The sequence below is a fragment of the Ambystoma mexicanum genome, chromosome 2p (genome assembly GCF_040938575.1).
Source record: "Ambystoma mexicanum isolate Mex_15411 chromosome 2p, UKY_AmexF1_1, whole genome shotgun sequence".
Classification (NCBI taxonomy): Eukaryota; Metazoa; Chordata; class Amphibia; order Caudata; family Ambystomatidae; genus Ambystoma; species Ambystoma mexicanum.
In genome coordinates, this window is record NC_090923.1 from 1,346,617,905 (window position 1) to 1,346,641,439 (window position 23,535).

At 45.9% G+C, this 23,535-nt stretch overlaps 1 protein-coding gene across 2 annotated transcripts in view; it reads right to left on the reverse strand.

The window, feature by feature from the left end:
- The window catches only part of MYO15A (myosin XVA), a 3,541,761-nt gene that overhangs the window by 1,761,979 nt on the left and 1,756,247 nt on the right, over positions 1 to 23,535 (reverse strand). The window lies entirely within an intron of this gene.

Here is a 23,535-nt window from a genome sequence, read left to right on the forward strand (position 1 = left end):
CTACCTTAGCCAGCGGCACATCTCCCCTTTTCAATAGTGCTACCCCTGCCCTCTTGGCAGTTGCCGAGGAGAAAAGATGTGTGGGATACTTTCTGTTACGCAGCCAGCATTGATCTGCCACTAACAGGTGCATCTCCTAAATAGCCAGTATGTGTATATTCAATCGGTTGAGTTCTCTGTACAACTGGCATATCTTGTTAGGGGTGTTTAGCCCCCTGGCATTTAGGGTCCCTAGTTTCAATGCCATTTCAGGTCCAGCCAATTTATTTCCAATAACATAGTTCCTGTGGCATCCACCTCTTTTCCAGTGTACTGATCTGCCCCCCTGAGAAGGTAAGCGTGTATGCGCTTATCAGATCCCTTTATAATCCTCTTTGTTGATTGCCCTGTGTGTGTAACATCTCTTTGACCTGTGAGTCCCCTAATTTCCCCCGCCTGGTATAATCCCCTGGTTTGGAAGTGCAACCCACTCCTACCTTTCAGAATTGTGTATAAACAGAGGGTTTCCTCCCCTCCATCCTATGTCATAAAACTGTTCTGCCACTTAAACTTAACCACAATTAACATCCCCCGCCTGCTTTCATAACCGGCCTATATACATGTACAACATTACCCCTACTTTCTCTCATCTGTCTCCATGGTACCACTTATCATGAGTTCAAAGTTCCGGGCCCTAGTGTTCCTTTCTTCCCACCTCAACAGTCCCATTTCTTGTTCCCTGCCCGGGCCGCCGACCAAAGCTCCCTTTTCGGACCTCTGCCACCTGCGATTGCTTCTCCTGTCCTGTTTCCATTCTCCGTCTGGATCTTCAATAGCTTGCCCCCGGCTTCAGGCGTGAAGAGCATGTGTATTTTGCCCTCCCATTAGAACTGTAACCCAAAAGGGTATGTCCATTTGTATTTCACATTCCTTTTCCTCAACTCCTCGACCACTGGCCTCATTGATCGCCTTTTCGCTAGTGTGGGCTGGGAGATGGCCTGGAATATTTGCACCCTTCAGCTCCAAAATTCAATATGGCCTGCTTTTCTTGCTTCTCCTACTATCATTTCCTTCACCTTAATGTCATGAGGTTTCACTACGATATCTCTTGGGGGTCGATTCTTTTCTCCTCTAATCGGGCTCACTATGTCAATCTTGATGGCAGTTGAGGATGTTGCACTATTACCTCTTCAAATAGCTGTTGTATGCAGGCCTCAATGTTCCTTTCTTCAGCACCTTCCCTCAGAAAGCAAACCCAAAGATTATCCCTTTTGGCCCTGTTCTCAAGGTTGTCGCATTTACAACTAAAATACTAATTGGCTTCTTTCAGTTCTTCCATTGCTTCTCCTGTTGCTGACATCCTCGACTCCAAATCCACTGACTGTCTTTCATTATGATCTGCCCTTTTGCCTAGAGAGGCTATGTCTTTTTTGTTTTCGCCAATTGAATCCCACAGTTCTCTCCTTAGCTCTGCCATCTCTGAATGGAATGAGCTTTTTTGATATCCTGCTTCAGGACAACAAGGGATCGCACCAGAGAGTTATCTGTAAGTGAGGGGGTCTCAGAGGGCTCTCCCAACTCCCTCCCCCCCACCCTTCTCAGCCCCTAACATGGTGGACTGCTTCACCATGGTTTTGTAGGAATGTCTGCATGCTTGCTTCTTTCTGCTAATGTGAGGGTTTCATGGGTTTTGGCATATCCCCCCACCTCTCCTGTTGGCAACAGGATGTTCGCGTGCCAGCCCAGTCTCTCGTAGAGGCTGGTCGGGTCCCCCACTTCTTGGGGTAACTTTACCGGCACCCACTTGACTCTGCTCTCGGGTCATTACTGACTCCCGGCACCACCACACACTGTGCCTTAACACCGGGAGGATGTTCGGTAGTCTTGGGTACTCAACGTCTGACATCTTCTGGTTGCCTGTAGGAGCAGGTTACAGGCAACCGACCAGTCATGTCGCAATCTTGGCCCCCCCCCCAAGCTATCATTTACCTTTGGGCCGAACAAATTAAAACCATCAGATAGCATGTCCAGTAGGCCGGTTTGTACATACGGTGCAAAGCCTAACCTTTTTTTTTAAAACAACTTTATTTATTAGCAAAGCAAGATGGACGCAGGGCAAGAATTTGTTTACAAGCATTACATAATCTGTCACTTGATTCATTCCACCCAAGCGAACGCAGGCACCCCAATTCTCAACAGTACTGACACTTGTTCTGCTTGACAACATCTGCCAACGCATAACACAGCATCAGGGTGCCCTTCTTCATACTTGACATTCACAATAAGGCAAAATATTTAAATAGATTATTCAGTGCTCCAGATAAGATTTTGAAGTGGGAGTATTTTAAACTCTATTTTTGAAAGTTGGGTGTAAAATTATTTTTATGGGAATAAAAACATAAGTCCCGTTCCCAACTGGAGTATTTTATAAACGAGTGAAAATATGTTCAACTATAAAACAGAAATGTTTTTGTGAGAAATACTTTGTTGCACCAAGTTATTCATGCACATTAAAAGATACATTTCACCTCTTTTGTAATTATATGAGTTTTTTCCTGTAGTTCTACATGCACTACTGACCCAAACACATTCATGGAGCAATTTGGATTAAAGCAGGAGTATAAGCACCTATTTGTCCATTTCCTATTTATTTATTGGTAGTATTTCTACTCCCTATTTTTTATTTTGCGGAGTATTTGCCTATTTTTAGGGAGTAAAAGTGGCTGATACACCCCTTATCTTTAGTGCTGAAATTAGGCTTATATACAGTTGGGAGCGGATTATTAGCGTACTCATTAAATGGCAGCCAGGCACTGACAAAGCCTGACTTTCTTAGCCAGGCAAATCTCCATGACACAGAGCTTGTACCCAGCCACATCATGACCGGATTAAAGCACTTGGCATACATCTTCCTTACCATCGCCACAAAGCTCAGGGAGCCATCCCCATCTCACCTTCTGGGACATGTTCCGCAGCCTCTGATATAAAAGCAGTGGGCTTTTATATGCGTGTATTTGGTGTAGGCACAAGCTGCATTATGGCGTTTAATGCCATACTGCCTGATGCAAGTTTTCTTTGATAAGGCATTATATTTCAAGTCATCACTATAATTATTCTAATTATAATTATTCTTTTATAAAGTGCTTAACACCAGCAAGTTGTTTCTAAGTGCGGGGTCGGGATTCAAACCTGTGTTGCTCTGCGTTGTCTTGCTTCCAAGACAAACGTGTTGCCGCTGAGCGATCCTGCTGACGAGGATGTTATAGGTACTAGATTTGGCACCAGGCTTTGCTGCCTGCACTACAAGACTCACGGGGTTGGGGAGCTGCAATAAAAGACATCCGGGTCAGAGAACACTGGTTTATACTTCAATATCAGATTCTTGTGCACTGCTGGTGCCGAGTAGGGTTTCTTACAAAGCTCCATCAAAGGATCCCTAAAGGCAATATGAAAAGGTAGAACAGGTCCTACCTGTGGCCCTCTATACAACATATCTGTGATTTCTGCATGCAGCATTAGGAAGACCACTAGCATCTCTTAAACTCATAGTCAGTTCTGTCAATCCGGCCTCTTCTGATTGAAACTCTTTTGGAGCCCTAGAAGTTCTTAAAGGCACAAAGCCAAACAGGATTGAATCACTGTCGTCATCGAAGATACACTGAAAATCTCCCATAAAGTCTCTTTTTGACTGAAGAGCACATCTCAATGCCTAGGAAGCTTGGACAGTCGAGGGCGATGAGCCTTTCGCAATCGGCACCAATGCGATGTCGAAGAATGACGAAAGCATCAATACAATCAATGGCCTCGAGGACTCGAGTTTTGTTTGAGGCTGATGCCGTCCCCAGGCTCTTGGCCGCATGAGATGGATGGGACTCAATCCCCTTCCGGCTTTGTTGGGTTGATAGGAACCGCTCCCATTTTTCTGTGGAATCCGATTTGCCAGGTGAGGAGTGCAACGATGAGTACCTGCATCTTTTTCTCAGAGGAAGAGGATGATGAATGTCAGGACTTGCTCCTCGAATAGGGCCTCTTTGTATGTTTCTTGGCTCTCTTTATGGATCACTCCAGTAATCTGTCGACCATCCCAGAGCTTTTCCGCTTCAGATGATCTATACTTCGATGTGGTGGACTACATGATTTCGATGTCCAACACCTAAGAGCCAATTTTCAAACCCTCTCTTTCAATGCCTTCGGTGTCATCGTCTGGCAAGAACCACAATCGCTATGTGTTCCCAGCTGTAGCACCAAAGACAAACTTTGTGAAGGTCAGTCAGTGATATCTTATTGTCACATTCTTGACACTTTTTAAACCTGGAAGGTTTCTGTGTCGACATGTTCAGGATATTATCGAGTGCACCCGAGAAATGTTGCAAAACAGTCAAAGGTAGTTCCCGAGAAGCGTGCTGCAGATGAGGAAAAAGGAACTGAGGTGGTGCGGGAGCAAGCTATTTGTAACACTGCCAATATCACATCCAGCCAAGGAGGAGGGAAGAGAGCACGAGGGACATCACTGCAATGCCACATGGTACCGCCTCCTGACAAAAGGTTTCAGAGATCTGGTGCCGCAGGATGGTATATTTAAGATAAGGATTCCGTAGGTGGACACAATCCATTAAAATTCTTCTTCACGCAGTCTTTCTTAGATATTTTGATAATGTGGCTACAATTTCCAGAATTCGGTGCCCAAGCATTCCTTCACCCACAATCTTCATGGGATACTTTAGTACTTCGATTACAATTATAAGAACTCAGTATCTGTGTTTCCTTCCCTCACAATCTTTATGCGACACTTTGGCAATTTGAATACATTCCCAAAATGGTGGAACAAGCCCAGTTTATGTGCTCGTACCTCTACAGTCTTCTACTTAGCCTTATCCTCATACTTCTGCTTCTCAGGTTTTACCGCAGACTTCCAACATTGGTGTCTTCTCTGTTTTCTCATGGTACACCGCTCTGTCCTCCAGGTATCTGCCATGTCTCTCCAGCTCCTGGTGGTTCTAGTGGATTCGCTGCAAACTTACCACTTCGGCGTCCATGTGTCAGAACTCCCTCAATTACCTGTCTCCTCTGATAAAGTCTGCCACTTGTGTCCAGTAAACTCAAAGTCAGAAGTGCCTCCTGCTCACAGCCCTCTATGGGCCCTCTCTCCTCCAGACTTTCACATCCACTGTCTTTGTTCCTTCTTTCAGACTTTCATAGATTCTCCCCTCGGTAGTATCTCGTCCCCTTATCATACCTCTCATGACTTGGTGGGGCGTTCCATGGCTTCTTATCACAGGTCTCACTGTTCTCCTTATCTGTTGCTCCTCCTAATTCTACAGCACTCTCTATTTCTAACCTATTGTCACATAGTCCAGGGTGGGTAGGTCAGAATATCTCAGGCTGCAACCTTATAATTCACTAGCCTTTCTTTGGAGAGCTATTGTGTCATGGGTCAGGCTACTCTTTTCTCCTGTTTCTGCTTCCACCAGGGGTTGCATAAAACAGATAACTCTCTTTTCATATGTATTTGTGACTTTACTGGGAGGTACTTTGCCACACACCCCTCCTTTAGCTTCAACATCTCCCCTGAATTATCAAGGGGAGCAGGGACGCCAGACAAATGATGATTGCACACCTTCCCACATAACCCACTGCAGATTCAAATCAAGGCCATTCCTCCAACCAGTTCTCAAACATATCAGGATAATCTTCCAAATGAAGTTCAGTGATACCTTTACTTTGTTCTTCTGGATAGCATCTTCAATTCTTTTGACTAGGGTTTCCTCTTTTATGGTGGCCAGTGGTTGCTGGATGTTTGGAAAGTTTCTGCCCACACACAATGATCAGTTAACTGAGGCATCCATGCTACTCTCCCTGAGGATTGGTTGCCTTTTACATCTAAGATGACATCAGTTCTTGGTAGGTTTCCTGGTATCAATGCATGAAAGTGATGCCCACCATGAAGGCTTTTACAAACTGAAGTGGTTCCAATAAGTCTAGTAACAGGCATGCTTGCCTGCTGCATCTGTATTTTAAAGCCGTTGCATGTTTCTTTACTGTTCCCCTCTTTTCTCTTCATTCTTTTCAATTTTTGACCAAATTGGCAATACATCTGAAGTCTGCACACACCGCGGATTGATTGTTTCTTGCTCTTCATGTTATCGATGGTGGACCTGCATAAAGCTAATATCCAAAGTTTCTTCATTTCAGTGAGAACCTGCATGGAAAACATTTCACTGGTTGATTACTGGGAAATGCAAGTGTTGACCCTTCTTCTCTATGTGTAGAGTCAATCATCTTTTCAGACATGTGTTTTGCTTTTCAAGACCCCATAATTTCCCACCTCTTTTCAATGAATACTTTGGACAGTCCTCATTTCCACTTGAGATATTTCTGACTGGTCTGTGGATTACCCTAATTAGGGTTTGTCTGTCCTGATTATTGGAATGCATAAATACCCTCACTGCTTTTTCTAGATTTAGGCAATAGTGTTGTCTAACGCACTACCTTATATATGTATTTGTATTTATTTATTGAGTCCTAGCAAACGTGCCCATTCTCCGAACTGGTTCTGTAGACAGACATGATACCACTCTCTTCAATTGTTGAAAATCAATGATCCTGTAGGTCGCTGTTCTGATTCGCTTATCGATTAATGTGCTTTGCACCCTGAATAAACTGCACTGAGAATGGGCATGTGTGGCAGGCAGACATATCCCAGAGCAGACAGGAGGAGGCGAGAGTTGGTATGCTGCAGCATACTGGGATTGTCTGTGCTCTCTGCCCACCTGTCCTCTCACCCTGGCGTGGTGCAGTTCGTTATGGTGCATTTCAGTGCTAATATGATATGATATGATAGGTTATTTATAACGCGCTTAATACCCAGAGGTTTCTAAGCACGGACCCGGGGATTGAACCAGCATTTCTTCGTGTCGTCTTGCTTCCAAGGCGAGCACGTTGACGCTGAGCTATCCTTCCAAGAGAATATCTCAGAAATCGTGCATCCTAGGGCCTTGAAATGTGGTTGAGTTTTGTTCCTCGTGTCGGGACCGGTACTTCTATGACCACATTGATGTTTCGCAGATTTCAGGCAACCGTCTCAAGTGTGAAGGTGCTGAAATCCAGGGAAATGGGTGGGGTGTCCACATGTCATGTAACCAGTAATGTCCAGAGGGTCCTAACAGGTAACTATGTAACATGTGTGGAATTGTATAAGGAACAATGCTTCGCCAAGCCACAAACCCACAAACACATTTTTACTTGTGCCAAAATCTAGGAAACAGGGTGGGGTGCCCAAATGTCATGAAGCCAGTATTGTCCGCAGGGTCCTAACCGGTACCTATGCAAAATTTGGTGCAGATTGGTGAAACAATGTGGAATTGTATAAGGAACAATGCTTTGCCATAAACCCAGCCAGCCACACATTTTCACTTTATATAAATACAGATGTTTTTACTGGAAACACAAATACAGGAGCATACAGTAGCCAGAACAATCCAGAAAGTGAGTGTGTTAAACTTATGCCATGGAAAAATCAACCAGGTGATGTAGGGGGAGATCTAGAGTACTGACTGGGGACAATATACACAGAAAGTGGACAACAAGGAATATTTATAGGTGGATGTCAGTGAAATTACAGTGATGGCAGAGGAGCAGGTGGACGGAGGGAGAATGTGCTAGCATACAATGAGGACCCTTTCAATGTGAAGTGGATAGCGTTTGAGGGTCTTCTTGAATGTATGGATGTTGAGGCATTTGAGATGTCGGGGTCGCGAGTTTCACTGGGTATGGGGCGAGGAGGGAGAAATAACAGAATTGAGAGGATGTACAGGGAGGGCGAGGGATGGTGAGATTGAGAAGAGGGCTAGAATTCACTGTGGGAGGTGCAGAGAAGCAGGTAATAGAAGCAGTCAGGTGGCACAGTGCTAGGCATGAAGACATTAGACGACCAGTAGCTGAAATTTAAATAGAGAATGACTGTGCATCTATAGCTAGACAGCATAGAGGCAGTGTGTTAATGTAGGTGAAGGGCGGGGGAAGCTGTAGAAGGTGCGAGTTGCAAAATTGAGAAAACTGAGAATAATTAAAATGTTGTCAACGGATGCAAATGAATTGAGAGGAAGGCCCTACAAAAGGCTTCAGTAGCATTTAAGTTAACTTATAAGGTGCCAGAGTGGGAATGGTATGCGAGAAGAGGGTTGATCTTCCAGATATTTGCCAGGTTTATCCTTGAATTGTGGGAGCTTCGGATCACATCTAAAAAGAACCCAAAGATTGTGGCCCTTTGGGTAGGAGGTGACAAGGCAAGATGACAAAATTACATACCTGCCGGTGGTATTCTTTCTGATGGATACAGATATTCCTCAAACGGATTCCTAATCTTAAAAGTTCATTCTGATGCAGTCAGCTCCAAAAACCTTTTCACTCAGCTAGTCGGCACTCAGGCCTGCTGCTTCCCTGGCGCTAGGCACCAACACCAGCCGGAAGTGAAATCAGAGCCATAAAAATTCAGAACCGCTAACACCATTTCCCCCGTTCAGTATTTTGAGATGTTGGAAACTGAGAGGAACTATCAATTAGTCACTTGATATTCGAAAATTAAGGGCAATTGCAAGAATTCCAATCAAAGTCATCGGGCCTCATTATGAGTGTGGCAGTCCGGAAACATGGGTGCCGGTAAGCTTACCGACACCCTTGTTTCTGGACCGCCACACTCCGAGTCTGCCTGCCAGGTCACTGCGTCCGACAGTTCTGACCCTGCCGGTGCTGCACCCCCGGTAGGCAGACTCATCACGGAAGCACCGGCACCGTTAATAACAGTGCTGGTGCTTCTGTGAACCTATTCCCATGGAGTCCTATGGGACACTACGGGAATGGGGATTAATATCTTCCGGCACCTAGCTTCCCAGTCCGCCGAGACTTGGAATGTCCTGGTGCCACGAGGAAGCTAGGTGCCGGAAACGGTGTTATGAGGTTGGCAGCAGCCTCGTAATGAGGCCCATCATAAAAGTGGAAAAGGTGGGCACAATGATGCAAAATCTGTGGCAAGAATATTCCTATACAGCAGAAAAAAAAATATTACCGGCAGGTAAGTAATTTGTGTTGATAATTGATACATTTCTCCACAGATACCTAATCTTTGAAAGGTTCCCAAAGATATACCCTAATCATAACAATGCAGGGTGATGACGGTTAGGGTTTACAACAGAAGTCTGGCAGCACATACCTGCCCACTCTAGAATATTCTCCAGCTAGAAAATCCAGAAGGTAGTCCTCAGTAAACATATGTGGCAAGGTCCAAGTCTCTGCTTGACACATTTCATTTAGAGGCACATCTCTTTGCAGAGCAGATGTAGTTTTCAGACCCTTAGTAGAATGTGCTCTTTTCCTTCAGGGACTTCCCTACTTGCGGAATCCAAGCAGTAATGTTTGCTGAAAGTGTGCAGCGAAGCCCATATAGCCACCTGGAAGAACAGGGACACCTCTCTGCAGTGCAAGGATTGCAGCCAGCCCTCTCGTAGAATTAGCACTCTTCAGTTACATCCTTCCTGGCCAAATCATAGCATTCCAAGATGCAGGGAATGATACACCTTGGCAGAGTCCGTTTTGTCATAGCCCTGCCAGCACAGGCACCAGCAAAACTCACAAAACGATGGTCATCTTTCCTAACTCCCTCGTCTGAAAGATCTGAGAGATCTCAGGGACATAGTAGCTGTGAGCCTGTACAGGGATCCGTTGATGGAATCGCTCCTCTGCCTTGGAACAATGAGGTGAAGGAAAAAACGCTGGAAGATGGATCTGTTGTGAGAGGTGAAAATCCGAGACCACCTTCGGAAGAAGGATGGCCTCCAAAGAGAAGGTGTGTCATTGAAAAAAACAATTAGGGAGGTTTAACAGACAGCACCTGGAGATCACTCACTGACCTTGCAGATGCTATGTTATGTTATTTGTTATGTTAATTGGCATTTATATAGCGCTCTATATATCATTGGTATGACCTCAAAGCGCTGGTAGGTTGAACGCCCTCTGGAACTGTAATTCTGGTCAGTGAAGTCTAGAGAGAGATAGTGTCGTAGGGTGCGTGGGTGCACCAGATAAGTGTGCAGCTGGTGGAATTGCTGGTTGGTAGCTGCCTCCTAGCGTTTAGGTGTGGTGCTGGATATGTCAGTTGGATGTGTGCAGTCTAGTGGGTAGACATCCAGACTGTGCTCTGGCTTCGTTAGGCCTTAAGGACGCATATGTGAGTAACTATGCCGGAATGTGCTCGGCTAGCTGCGTTTTATTAGGATGATGAGGTTATGATGAGGTTGTATTCGTATGTGGACAGCTAGGCCAAATTAATCAGAGGTATAGATGCGTTCTGGTTGAGTGATGGTGTATAGTATAGAGTAAGAGTAGTGATGTGGTGATTAGCTATAGAGCGCCCGAGACCAGGCACGTGAACAGGACGGTGGGAACATAGCGACAAACAGACACTTATAGATAGGGGGGATTCGGATATATAGGGGGATACAGATATATAGCATATATAGGGGGATACAGATATATAGCAACGGCATGGGGAGCAGGGTGCACAGTGATACAACGTGTGGGGCGAATCCCATCAAATTCAGCTCATTCCATCAGCCCCATTTGTTCCGTAAACTCTATCCATTCCTTCTACTGCCACTACTCTATCTATTCCATCAATTTTATCTATATTATCTATTCCACCTATACCATCCACTCTATCCATCCATCCATTCCACCTATTCCTTCCACTCTACCCATTCCATCTATTCCATCCATTCTATCCATTCTGACTAATTCAATCCACTCCATCCATTCCTTCCATTTCATCCATTCCATCTATTCCATCTATTCGATGTATTCCATCCACCCTATCCAATTCATCCATTCTATCCAGATCATCAATTCTACCCTATTCATCCATTATATATATTCCAGTTCATATATTCCGTCCACTCCATCCACTCTATCAACTCCATCCATTCCACCTGTTCCATCTATTCCATTCCCTCTATCCATTCCATCCACTCTATCCATTCCATCCGTTCTATCCACTCTATCTATTCCATTGATTTCGTCGATTCTACCCATTCCATCTAATCCACCCACTCAACCCATTCAGTATATCCCATCCACTCTACCCATTCAAGTTATCCCATTCACTCTACCCATTCAATTTATCCCACTCACTGTACCCATTTTATCATTTCTATCCACTCTATCCATTTAATTCATTCCATCTACTGTAGCCATTTCCTTCACTCCATCCAATGTATCCATTCCATCTATTCCATCCATTCCATCCATTCCGTCAATTCCGTCAATTCCATCCATTCCGTCAATATCGTCTATTTCATCCATTCCAGCCACACTGTCCGTTCTATACACACTGTCCGCTCCATCCACACTGTCCGTTCCATCCACACTGTTCGTTACATCGATTCCATCTGCTCCATCCAGTTCCATCCGCACCATCCAGCTACATCCGCTCCATCCAGTTCCATCCACTCCATCCAGTTCCATCTGCTCCATCCAGTTCCATCTGGTTCATCTAGTTCCATCTGCTCCATCCAGTTCCATCCTCTCCATCCAGTTCATCCAGTTTCATCCGCTCCATCCAGTTCCATCTGCTCAACCCAGTTCCATCCGCTCCATCCAGTTCCATCCAGTTTCATCCGCTCTATCCAGTTCCATCTGCTCCATCGAGTTCCATTTGCTCCATCCAATTCCATCCACTCTATCCAGTTTCATCCACTCCATCCAGTTCTATCCATGTCATCCAATTCCATCTATGTCATCCAATTCGGCTATTCCATCCACTCCGTCCGTTCCATCCGTTCAATCCATCCATTCCATCCGCTCCATCCAGTTCCATCCGCTCCATCCATTTCCATCCGCTCATCCAGTTCCATCCACTCCATCCAGTTCCATCCACTCAATCCAGTTCTATCCACTCCATCCAGTTCCATCCACTTCCATCCACACCATCTGGTTCCATCCACTCCGTCCAGTTCCATCGATGTCATCCAATTCAAGCCATTCCATCCACTCCATAAGTTTCATCCGTTTCATCCATTCCATCCGTTTCATCCACTCTATCCGTTTCATCCATTCCATCTGTTACATCCACTCCATCTGTTCCATCCACTCCATCCAGTTTCATCTTGTCCTCCAATTCGATCCATTCCAATCCACTCAATCCGTTTCATCCACTTCATCCGTTTCATCCACTTCACCTGTTTCATCCACTCCATCCGTTTCATCCACTCCCTCCGTTTCATCCACTCCATCCGTTCCATCCTCTCTATCCGTTCCATCCACTCCATCCAGTTCCATCCACTCCATCCAGTTCCATCCACTCTATCCAGTTCTTTCGATGTCATCCGAATCGAACCACTCCATCCAATCCATCCTCACCATCCACTCTTTCCATTCTATCCACTTCATCCAATTCCAGCCCTTTCATCCCACTCCATCCACTCGATCCACTCCATCCAATTCCATTCACTCTATCATGTTCATCCGTGTTATCCACTCCATCCACTCCGTCCACTCTATCAATTCTGTCCACTCCATCCACCCCATTGCCTCCATTCACTCCATCCTGTTCCATCCATGTCATCCACTCAATCCTCTCCATCCACTCCATTCATTCTATCCGCTCCAACGACTCCAATCACCCACCCACTCACTCCATCTACCCCATCCACCTTGTCCATTCCACCCACCCCATCCATTGCATCCATTTATTCCACTCATTCCATTCGATTGACTTCATACACTCCATCCACTCCACTCACTCCATCCACTTCATCCATTCCATCCTATCCTGTGGGTAGGATTGGGGGTCTTTGAACACCGGGTAGACAGTCTCATTGTTTGTTTCGTCATTGGGTTGTTGGGGGTTCAGACATATCTTTAGGGTGGTCATTGGTGTTATGGGAACAGCCATTTTTTTAGTCATTTGCAGAATGACAAATAGTCTTGGGTGCGTCGGTTGTAAGGTGGAAGCGAGTTCTACACAGTAGGGGCCAAGGCTGAGAAGGAGGATCCACCGATCCTGACGGAGTTGGTGGTTGGGATCACTAGAAGGAGGGCACAGCTTGATCTTAGGGTGCGGGGTGGGAGGTAAGGTTTTAGCTTGTCTTGTAGGTATAGAGGGCCGGTCTTCTGCACCGCACGGTGAGTGATGCACAAGGTCTTGAAGGTGGCCCTGCGTCCAACTGGGAGCCAGTGGAGGGTTCTGAGAGCTGGGGAGGTGGGGTCTCTTGTACCAGCGCTAGTAGCATTTTGGCAGCAGTGTTTTGGGCCCTTCACAGTTTATTAAGGTGGTATGCCAGGACTCCAAGATAGAGGGAGTTAGCATAGTCCAGTTTCGAGATTATAATGGACAGGATAGCAGCAAGACTGTTCGGGAAGGATAGGTATGGAAAAATGCACCTCAGAATTTTGAGATGGTAATGATAGCACTTGGATACGTTGTTGATTTGTCAAGAGAGGGTTAAGTCAGAATCCATAGTGCATCCAAGGTTTTTTACTGTGGCAGATGGGGTGGGTGGTTGGCCCATGGCTGGGGGCCAAGGCAGTGCACAGGGGAGAAGTACAGTGTTGCTGCACACAATGATTTCGGTTTTATTGGTGTTTAGGAGGAGGTAGTTTGTAGTCATCCAACGGTCGATATCAAGGAGGCAGGCTGCAAGGTCAGACTGAGAGTGGGCGTTTGAGTTGAGGACTTTAAGGATGATTTGTGTATCATCGGCGTAGTTGTAGCACAGGATATTGTGAGGGCGGATGATTCCAGAGAGGGTGGACAGGTTGAATAGGAGGGCTGATAGGCATGCGCCTTGCGGTGCTCCAGTATTAGCTGGGCAAGCGGCCGAGGCAAAAGGGGAGAGGACGGTTATTTGTTTCCTGTTGTTGAGGAAGGAGGCGATCCATTTGAGAGCAGTTCCACAGATTTCTAGGGAATGGAGGCGGTCAAGAAGGATTGAGTGCTTAATTGTGTCGAAAGCGGCAGAGAGGTCTACGAGAATTAGTGCAGCGCATCCTGCAGAGTCAGCAGTGATCTTAAGATCGTCCCAGATTGAGGTCAGAGTAGTTTCGGTTCCGTGTCACGGTCTGAAGCCAGATTGGGAGGGGTCAAGGAGGTTGTTGGATTCAACAAAGGCATTTTGTTGGGAGTATGGTCGATGAGTTTTGCAAGAAATCTGGTGATTGAGATGGGGCAGTGATTTTTGTGGTCAAGGGTGGTCAAGGCATGGTTTTTTAGAAGAGGCTTGACATGTGCAGTTTTGAAGGCATCAGGGAAGATTCCAGAGCTGAGGGAGTCATTTAGGATGGTTCTTGCGTACTCGCCTGCGCAGGTGGATGAAAATATGTCTTTGAGGACTGAGGCGGGGCAGGGGTTAAGGGGGGAGCCAGAGGGTTTTCGAACAGAGAGAAGGACGAAAAATGTGTCTCTGGAGTTTGGTTTGAAGGAGTCAAAGGTGGGTAAGGTTGGTGTTGCGGCGGTGGGCGGTTGTTAGGGTGGTAGGGTTTTGAGGCAGGGAGAGGAGGGCCAGTTTGTTGTTAAGGGAAGTGGTTCCGTCAAAAGCAGTGGTGTAGAAGTGGAGCGAAAGAGAGTCGCAGAGTGGTTGTGATGGGGTTGATTGGGAAGAGGTACAGGTGGGTTTGACAAATTCAGATATGATTCTGTGGAGTTCCTTGCTGCGGTTTCCACAGTTGAGAAACCGATTGTTGTAGTGGGCCTTTTTGGCTTTTCAGATTTCTGCTTTATAGTTGCGATGGTGCAAGGCGAAGGTGGATCTACTGAGATTGGTTGTTTCTTTTCGCCATTTGCGTTCTAGGGATTTATTTTGTTGTTTGGCATTCCTCAGCTCAGGAGTAAACCATTTGGGAAATGGTCCAAGGCGCGAGGAGGAGCGGCATGAGGGGTGAGCAGAATTAGTGAGTCATTGAGTCATGAGTCGAAGGAGTCGATGGTTAGAGATTCATCATGGGGGATGGTTGTAGGGGGTTTGTGAAGCAGGGCTTCGGCTAGGTCAGGGAGGATCCTTAGTTTGTTCCAGCATTTGTGGGGAAGGGGGGTGGCTGGTTCGGGGGTGGGGGCGGAGGCAGGGGAGAGGATGGAGAAAGGGACGAGAAAGTGATCCAACCAGATGAGTGGCAAGGGGGGGGGGTCTACATGTATCAGGTCATGGGAGCTGAAGATAGCCATCTAGGGTGTGTCCTTTAAAATGGGTTGAGCCGTTCATATGAAGGGAGAGGTTAAGCGCATCAAGGCTGTCGACCAGTGAATGGGTCATGGGATTGGTGGGGATGTCTAACCAGATATTGAAATCTCCTAGTGCTGTTAGAGCAGCACAACTAACTGCCCTGTTTCACAGATTCACCATTAATCAAGGGGGCTTTACCATGTGTGGTACACAACAACTATATATGCAAGTTTTGTCCCCAATGATAACATATGGTTTGGAAGGTCTCCTTGACATTGATCTGAAATGGTAACAGGTGATAGAAGGGAAATTCTGGCGTTCAATCTTGGGCCTACCACCTGGCATTCCCGTGGCGATAATAAGGCTGGAGCTTGGGCTGATCTCATTAAAAGCGATAGTACTAAAAAAGCGTGCCATACTATATCTGAAAATGATTAGTAACACAAGCAATGGGCTATTGATAGCAGCCCATCAGGATTATCAAAACGACATATTCTGTGTGTAAAGCCAAGAAACAGATGACCAAATTATTTGCAAATAAGAATATGTAGTGATCCAGATGATGCACAGAGGGCACTGGGAAACCGTATCGAGCTCTGGGACTGGCTGGAGAACTACGATCATCTTAGTAAGCTAAAAAGCTACCATTTTGTCCAGCATAGATTATATAACTTTAAAAAACCCCAGAACTATCTGAACCTGTGCCCAGCAGTTAGACTCAGGCGCTTTATAATATTATTAAGGTTAGAACAATTACCTTCATTAATGGTCACTGGTAGAAGGGACAAGATTCCAATGGAACTATGGTTATGCCGCTCATGTAAAGAGCAAGATCAACTGGAGACAGCTAGACATCTGTTAACAGACTGTAATAAAATGACAAACAATATTAACCTCCTACTGGGTCAATATGTACATAACTATGAATATATTAAGGAGGAACTATTTTGGCTCCATTGTATCAACTCTAATAGTATGAGCCTATTGATGGCATTGTACAACATCTGGCTGAAGGTGGAAGTCAGCCTTAGCATAACAATATAAGGAGTTAAAAAAGATATCAAGATGAACCAAATGTGCTGGAACCGAAAGGGATCTTTACATGTGACTTGGGAATATTTCCTCTTAAAATGAATGAAATAACAATGCAAATTATTAACTGCCCTTCATGTAAAGAACTAGATGTTAATCCGGAACTGGAGTGCATATCCATAGACTATATGTAATAGACTGTATAGCTGAGAGTAGTGAAATGCTAAATTGTAAGCTGATAGCATCATTGTTTGCCTTTTGATGAAATATGAAATTTTAGTTTGAATTTAAATTTTGATTTCATTGTGTATCATATGTTTGTAGATGTTAATTTTTCTACTATAAATGTGTGTGTAAAGTTTCAATGTAAACTAAATCACAATAAATATAATTCTTATTAGAAATCTCCTAGTACAGTGAGAGAGGGGTGATTTACTTGGATGGTGGCTATAGAGTCACAGAGGTTGGTTGTGAAATGTCTGTCATAACCGAAGCTGTGGGAGAACGTCGGAGGCAGTGAAAGTTTAACAAGAAGGGATTTGCATGATGGAGTGCATGTCTGGAAGTCGACGAGTGAGATGGAGAAGTGAGATCTAAAGAGGACTGCCACGCTGCCTTCTCTAGAGGGTCTGTTGAGCAGGATGAGGGAGTAGTCAGGGGCAAAGCCTCATGAGCAACAGGGGCAAAGTCGCCAGAGAACCAGGTTTCCGTGATAAAGACTAGGTCAGGATTGTCAGAGGAGAGGAGGTCAAAGATGCTGTGTCTGTTTTTTGCTACAGAGGGGGCATTAAAAAGGATTAATCTGACTTCAGAGTGGGGAGTTGTCCTGGAGGTTGTAGGGGTATGGGTAGGGGGTGTAATGGGAGTGGCAGGGGGGGCTGTGGAGGTTGGGGGTGGCACATTCGGGGCCGGTGGGGCAGGGATAAGAAGGGGAGAGGGGAGGTATGGTGTCAGCAGGTTCTGTTTGATGAATGGTGTGGTCAGGTCGATGGAGGTTGGGAAGCATTGTGCGAGGGCCGAAGACAGCGTTGGGAAGGCGTGTGCGGGTGGGCAGTTGGTCAGAGGGCGGGAAGGGATTTTGGACCGGAGATTCTTGTATGAATCTCAATGGGCAGGGGATGTTAGGTGTGCTGGGGGAGAAGTCGAGGGAGAGGGGTTGGAAGTAGGGTGATGGTAGCGGGGAATGTGGTGATGGAGGGAGGGGAGAGATTGTGGGGTTGGGTGGAGGTAGGAGAGGTGAGGAGTAGATAGTCATTGAAGGAGACCAGGCTTGTTTTCTACTTTTCATGGTTTTCAGTGCAGTCGGTGTGTGAGAGAGGGTGTGGGATGGAGATGAGGCCACTGTTCTTGCCAGGGCGAGACGTGCAGTTTTTAGAGAGGGGAAGGGATATGGCAGAGGTGAGATGTTGGCTTGTGTCGATGAGGAGGTAGTGCAGGGGGCGGGGGAAGGATGGGGTGGGTCTTTCAGTTCGGTGATGGGTTGGGGGGTGGGGACTCTGAGGTATTGGGGGTGAGAGGGTGGGAGGTATGATCGCAGGAGGGTGGGAGGAAGGGATGGAAGAAACAGAGCCTTTTGGATGTTTGGAGCGCCATTGGGCTCCTCTGGCTTGGGAGTTGGATAGGGGGCGGGTATCATGGCGAGGGTTACTGGGGAGTTCTCAATGGCGGGTGGAGGGTGGGTTGGGAGCAATGAGTTTGCTTGGGACGGGAGGGGGGAGGGTTTAAGAGGTGGGAGGCGCGCCAGAGTAAAGCTCTCGCTTTAGATTTAGGTAGGTGGCAGGGAGTCATGGCGTGGTGCAGAGTTGGGTTCGGAATTCAACACAGTACATTTTTAGTGCAAACTCAATGTCGCTTGACCACAATATCTAGATGCAGAATTCAACACAGTGAACTTTTAGTGCAAACTCAATGACGTTTGACCACAATATCTAGATGCAGAATTCAACACAGTGAACTTTTAGTGCAAACTCAATGACGTTTGACCACAATATCTAGGAGTGACACAGTCTTAAGATGCAGAATTCAACACAAACTTTTGGTGCAAACTCAATGTCGCTTGGCCATACTATCTAGAAGTGACACAGGGCCTGATCACGACTTTGGCGGTAACGCCGGCGGTATTACCGCCGGTGGTATTAGCCCTACCGCCGAACTCCCCGGCGCTAATAGCGGCGGATCACGAGTTTGGCGGTAATGTTAATCCCCATTCCCCATTGAGCCCATTCGGGAATGCCCCATTCCCCATTGGGCTCAATGGGGAATTTTTGCGCTCTTACCGCCGGAGGATTTCCTGCCGGTGGTAATAGCGCGAATTTTCAGCAGATTTCCCCCCAGCTCAGAGCTGGGGCGAAATCCGCCAAAGTCCTGATTTGGCGGACCCTTAAATCCGGCGGTAATAGCGCTACTGCCGGATTTAAGGGTTACCGCCAAAGTCGTGATCAGGCCCACAGTCTTAAGATGCAGAATTCAATACAATAAACCTTTGGTGCAAACTCAATGTCGCTTGACTACAATCTCTAGTTGCAGAGTTCAACACAGTAAACCTTTAGTGCAAACTCAATGACGTTTGACCACAATATCTAGGAGTGACGCAGTCTTAAGATGCAGAATTCAAACCTTTGGTGCAACTCAATGTCGCTTGACTACAATCTCTATATGCAGCATTCAACATAATAAACCTTTAGTGCAAACTCAATGACGTTTGACCACAATATCTAGGAGTGACACAGTTTTAAGATGCAGAATTCAACACAATAAACGTTTAGTGCAAACTCAATGTCGCTTGGCCACACTATCTAGGAGTGACACAGTCTTAAGATGCAGAATTCAAACCTTTGGTGCAACTCAATGTCGCTTGACTACAATCTCTATATGCAGCATTCAACACAGTAAACCTTTAGTGCGAACTCAATGACGTTTGACCACAATATCTAGGAGTGACACAGTCTTAAGATGCAGAATTCAACACAATAAACTTTTAGTGCAAACTCAATGTCGCTTGGCCACACTATCTAGGAGTGACACAGTGTTAAGATGCAGAATTCAAACCTTTGGTGCAACTCAATGTCGCTTGACTACAATCTCTAGATGCAGCATTCAACATAATAAACCTTTAGTGCAAACTCAATGACGTTTGACCACAATATCTATGAGTGACACAGTCTTAAAATGCAGAATCCAACACAGTAAACTTTTAGTGCAAACTAACGACGTTTGACCACAATATCTATGAGTGACACAGTCTTAAGATGCAGAATTCAACACAGTAAACTTTTAGTGCAAACTCAATGTCGCTTGACCGCAATATATAGGAGTGACACAGTCTTAAAATGCAGAAATCAATACTGTAAATGTTTGTGCAAACTCAATGGCGCTTGGCCAAACTGTCGAGGAGTGACACAGTCTTAACATGTAGAATTCAACACAATAAACTTTTGGTGCAAACTCAATGTCGCTTGACTACAATCTCTAGATGCAGAATTCAACACAGTAAACTTTTAGTGCAAACTCAATGACGTTTGACCACAATATCAAGGAGTGACACAGTCTTAAGATGCAGAATTCAACACAATAAACATTTAGTGCAAACTCAATGTCGCATGGCCACACTGTCAAGGAGTGACACAGTCTTAAGATGCAGAATTCAACATAATAAACTTTTGGTGCAAACTCAATGTCGCTTGACTACAATCTCTGGATGCAGAATTCAACAAGTAAACTTTTAGTGCAAACTCAATGTAGCTTGACCACAATATCTAGGAGTGACACAGTCTTAAGATGCAGAAATCAATACTGTACATTTTTGTGCAAACTCAATGTCGCTTGTCCACAATCTCTAGATGCAGAATTCAACACATTAAACTTTTAGTGCAAACTCCATGTCGCTTGCCTGCAATCTCTAGATGCAGAATTCAACACAGTAAACCTTTTGTGCAAACTCAATGACGTTTGACCACAATATCAAGGAGTGACACAGTCTTAAGATGCACAATTCAACACAATAAACTTTGAATGCAAACTCAATGTCGCTTGGCCACACTATCTAGGAGTGACACAGTCTTGAGATGCAGAATTCAACACAATAAACTTTTGGTGCAAACTCAATGTCGCTTGACTACAATCTCTGGATGCAGAATTCAACAAGTAAACTTTTAGTGCAAACTCAATGTAGCTTGACCACAATATCTAGGAGGGACACAGTCTTAAGATGCAGAAATCAATACTATACATTTTTGTGCTAACTCAATGTTGCTTGTCCACAATCTCTAGATGCAGAATTCAACACATTAAACTTTTAGTGCAAACTCAATGTCGCTCGGCCACACTATCTAGGAGGGACACAGTCTTAAGATGCAGAAATCAATACTGTACATTTTTGTGCAAACTCAATGTCGCTTGTCCACAATCTCTAGATGCAGAATTCAACACATTAAACTTTTGGTGCAAACTCAATGTCGCTTAACTGCAATATCTAGGTCGCAATTCAACACAGTAGATGTTTGGTGCAAGCTCAATGCTGTGTGTGCTATCTAGAACACAGTCTTGAGAGGCAGAGTACAACACAGCCGACGAGCAGCTGACGAAGGCTGAACTTCACACCTCCATCTAAATGCGAGTTAGATGCACACTGACATTCCTGATTACATCGAGATGTGGTGCATGCTAACATTCACAGGTCTGTTTAATTGTGGTATATGCAAGCGCTTATGATTCATAGGTTAATGATAATTATGAGTGACAGGGCTTTCTAGAGTAAAATGATTGCTTTAGTCTCCACCCGTGCCACACTTACTTTAGTGGTTGGTGCTGGTTGACGGCGGGCTACTGGCTTCTCGCTTCTCCTGCGGACACCTGCTGACACACTCTGGAGCCGCCTCTATAGGAGCTGCCCTTTGCCTTGGGGCCCTTAGCCGCAGGGGCTCCACGGGCATAGGGCTGCCCTAGAGAGATCAGTTAAAACCAGTGAACAAACCAATCAGGTAGGGTGTGGGCAGGGTGGGAGCCCAGGTGGACCAGCCAATCCGGGGAGGTGGGCAGGATGGTAGGCGGGAGGGGACTTGATCAGGGAAGTTGAGGTCACAGGGGAAGATAGGAGCAAAGTGGGGGGCTGAGGGCTTAAAAAGATCACTAATTCAAGTACTGGAGGCCCTGGAAGGGTCAAGGCGCTGCGAGCCCTCACCTGCACCTCGCCGAGATGTGATAGCAAACATGAAAATGACCTTAGGAGTGCGCAATATAATAGAACATGAATGTAGCGGCTCAAACAGAGCGCCCTTAAGAAATGTCAGAACCAAATTCCAGTCCCACACCGGAACCACAAAATGGCATGGGGAAACTGATTGCACAATCTCCTTAAAATGCATAACAAGGGGAATGGTGTAGAAGGAGAAATTACTTACCGTACTGTTCTCTCAATGGATTCTTCTCCCGCAGATTGGTCATCAGATAGATATCCATTCCAGCATCAGCTGCTCAGAAAACCTTTCAACAGAGGGCATAGTGCACCTCGACTCGGCCGTCGATCCGCATTGACTCGATGCTCGGTCGTCGGCTCCGGACATGATGTAGGTCGTCATACATATACTCAGTCACTACGCCCCCATACCTCAGTTACTACCTTTTTTCCCCCAAGCTCTGCCACTGCAGAGGAAACTAGTGAGAACAAATGGCAAACAGCCAAAAGAGAATAGAAAATGCAATCTCAAATGGGATTTATTTTGAAAAATAGAGACCGCAAGAAGCATGCAGCACTGAATCAAGAAAGGACAGAAGACCCTAGAAACATCATTCATCTCTTTCATCTCAAGAGAAAGACAGCCACTGACTGCAGACGCTTTCATAGCGGGGATGGATGGGAGGGTTGATGAGGAATCTGCGGGAGAAGAGTCCACAGAAAGAATACAGTAAGCCATTTCTCCTTCAATGGATTGCCTTTCTCCTACAGATTCCTCATCAGATAGATTCCCACAGCAGAACTCGTGTTGGAAGCAGGATGAAAGTTTTTGCAGCAGAAGGTTCTGCAAAACCACCCTTCCAAACCGAGCATCAGCCCACGGGCGACCTCCAGATTGCAATACTTTGTAAACATATGATGTGAAGACCAGGTAACAGCCCGGAAGAGGTCTTTAACGAGTACTCCTCTCTGCAGCACCGCAGAGGTAGACACCCTCCCTGGTAGAATGGGCCCTGATGCCCGGGGCAACTCTTTCACTGCGTTCTGATAGCACTCAGAGATGCACAGCGTGATCCACCATGAAATTGTTTGTTTAGAGAGAGACTGCTAAACCTTTCCAGACCACAGAGAAGGCCACAAATAATTGGTCTACCTTCGGCCGTCCTGCCTGCATAAAAGCTTAATGCCCTCTTAGGGTGCAGTTTTGGAAGCGCTCCTCCTCCTTAGAGGGGTGCAGGGGTGGATGGAAGATGGGGAAATCGATTGCCTGTGGAAATTGGAATTCAGACACCACCTTAGGCAGGAAACCAGGACTCACCTTTAGAGAAACCGTCTTCTGAAAGACGCAAAGGAAAGGTGGCTTACAAGACAGGGCCTGCAGCTCACTGGCATGCCTAGCCGATGTGATCGCCACCATGAATGTGGTTTTCAAAGTAAGTAACCGCTCAAACAAAGCCGCCATGAGAAATGTGAGGACCAAATTAAGGTCCCAGTGTAGATCCACAAAGGAGTAGGCAGAAACGTATTCACAAGGCCTTTCAGGAATTGGGCCATAACCGGGATTGTGAAGAAGGACCCTAGATCAGGAGACTTTTTGAACACAGACAAAGCCCCCAAGTATCCTTTGACTGTGGTGACCTGAAGGCATGAAGAGGCCAGTGACAGAAGTGGTGGGGCAAGAGATAGGGTCAATCTTGCGTTCCCTGCACCACGCCTCAAATCTTCTCCACCTGCACGCATACAGCGATCTTGTTGGCAGTCTGAGTGCAGCCAGCAGCACCTCGAGTACCTCCTCAGAGAGGTCCCAGTCATCATATTTCATCCTCTAAAGAGCATGCATGTAGGTTGAGGGATTCCAGTTTGGGTGGAGCACCCCTCCTTATGACTAGGATAGGAGATCCAGACTATGAGGCAACTGGAGAGGTGGGCAGATGGTCAAGTCCAGAAGGTCCGCGTACCAAGTCCTCCTTGCCCAATCCGGGGCAATCAAGATCAGGGTTACCCACGGGATGTTGACAATGGGAGGGAAGGCATAGTGGAGGAGGAAAGTCCAGTCCACTAGAAACGTATCCCCTAGTGTGCCGTTCGCTGGGAATTTCCTCAAGCAAAACTGTCTGCACTTCCTGCTGGACTCTGTGGCAAAAA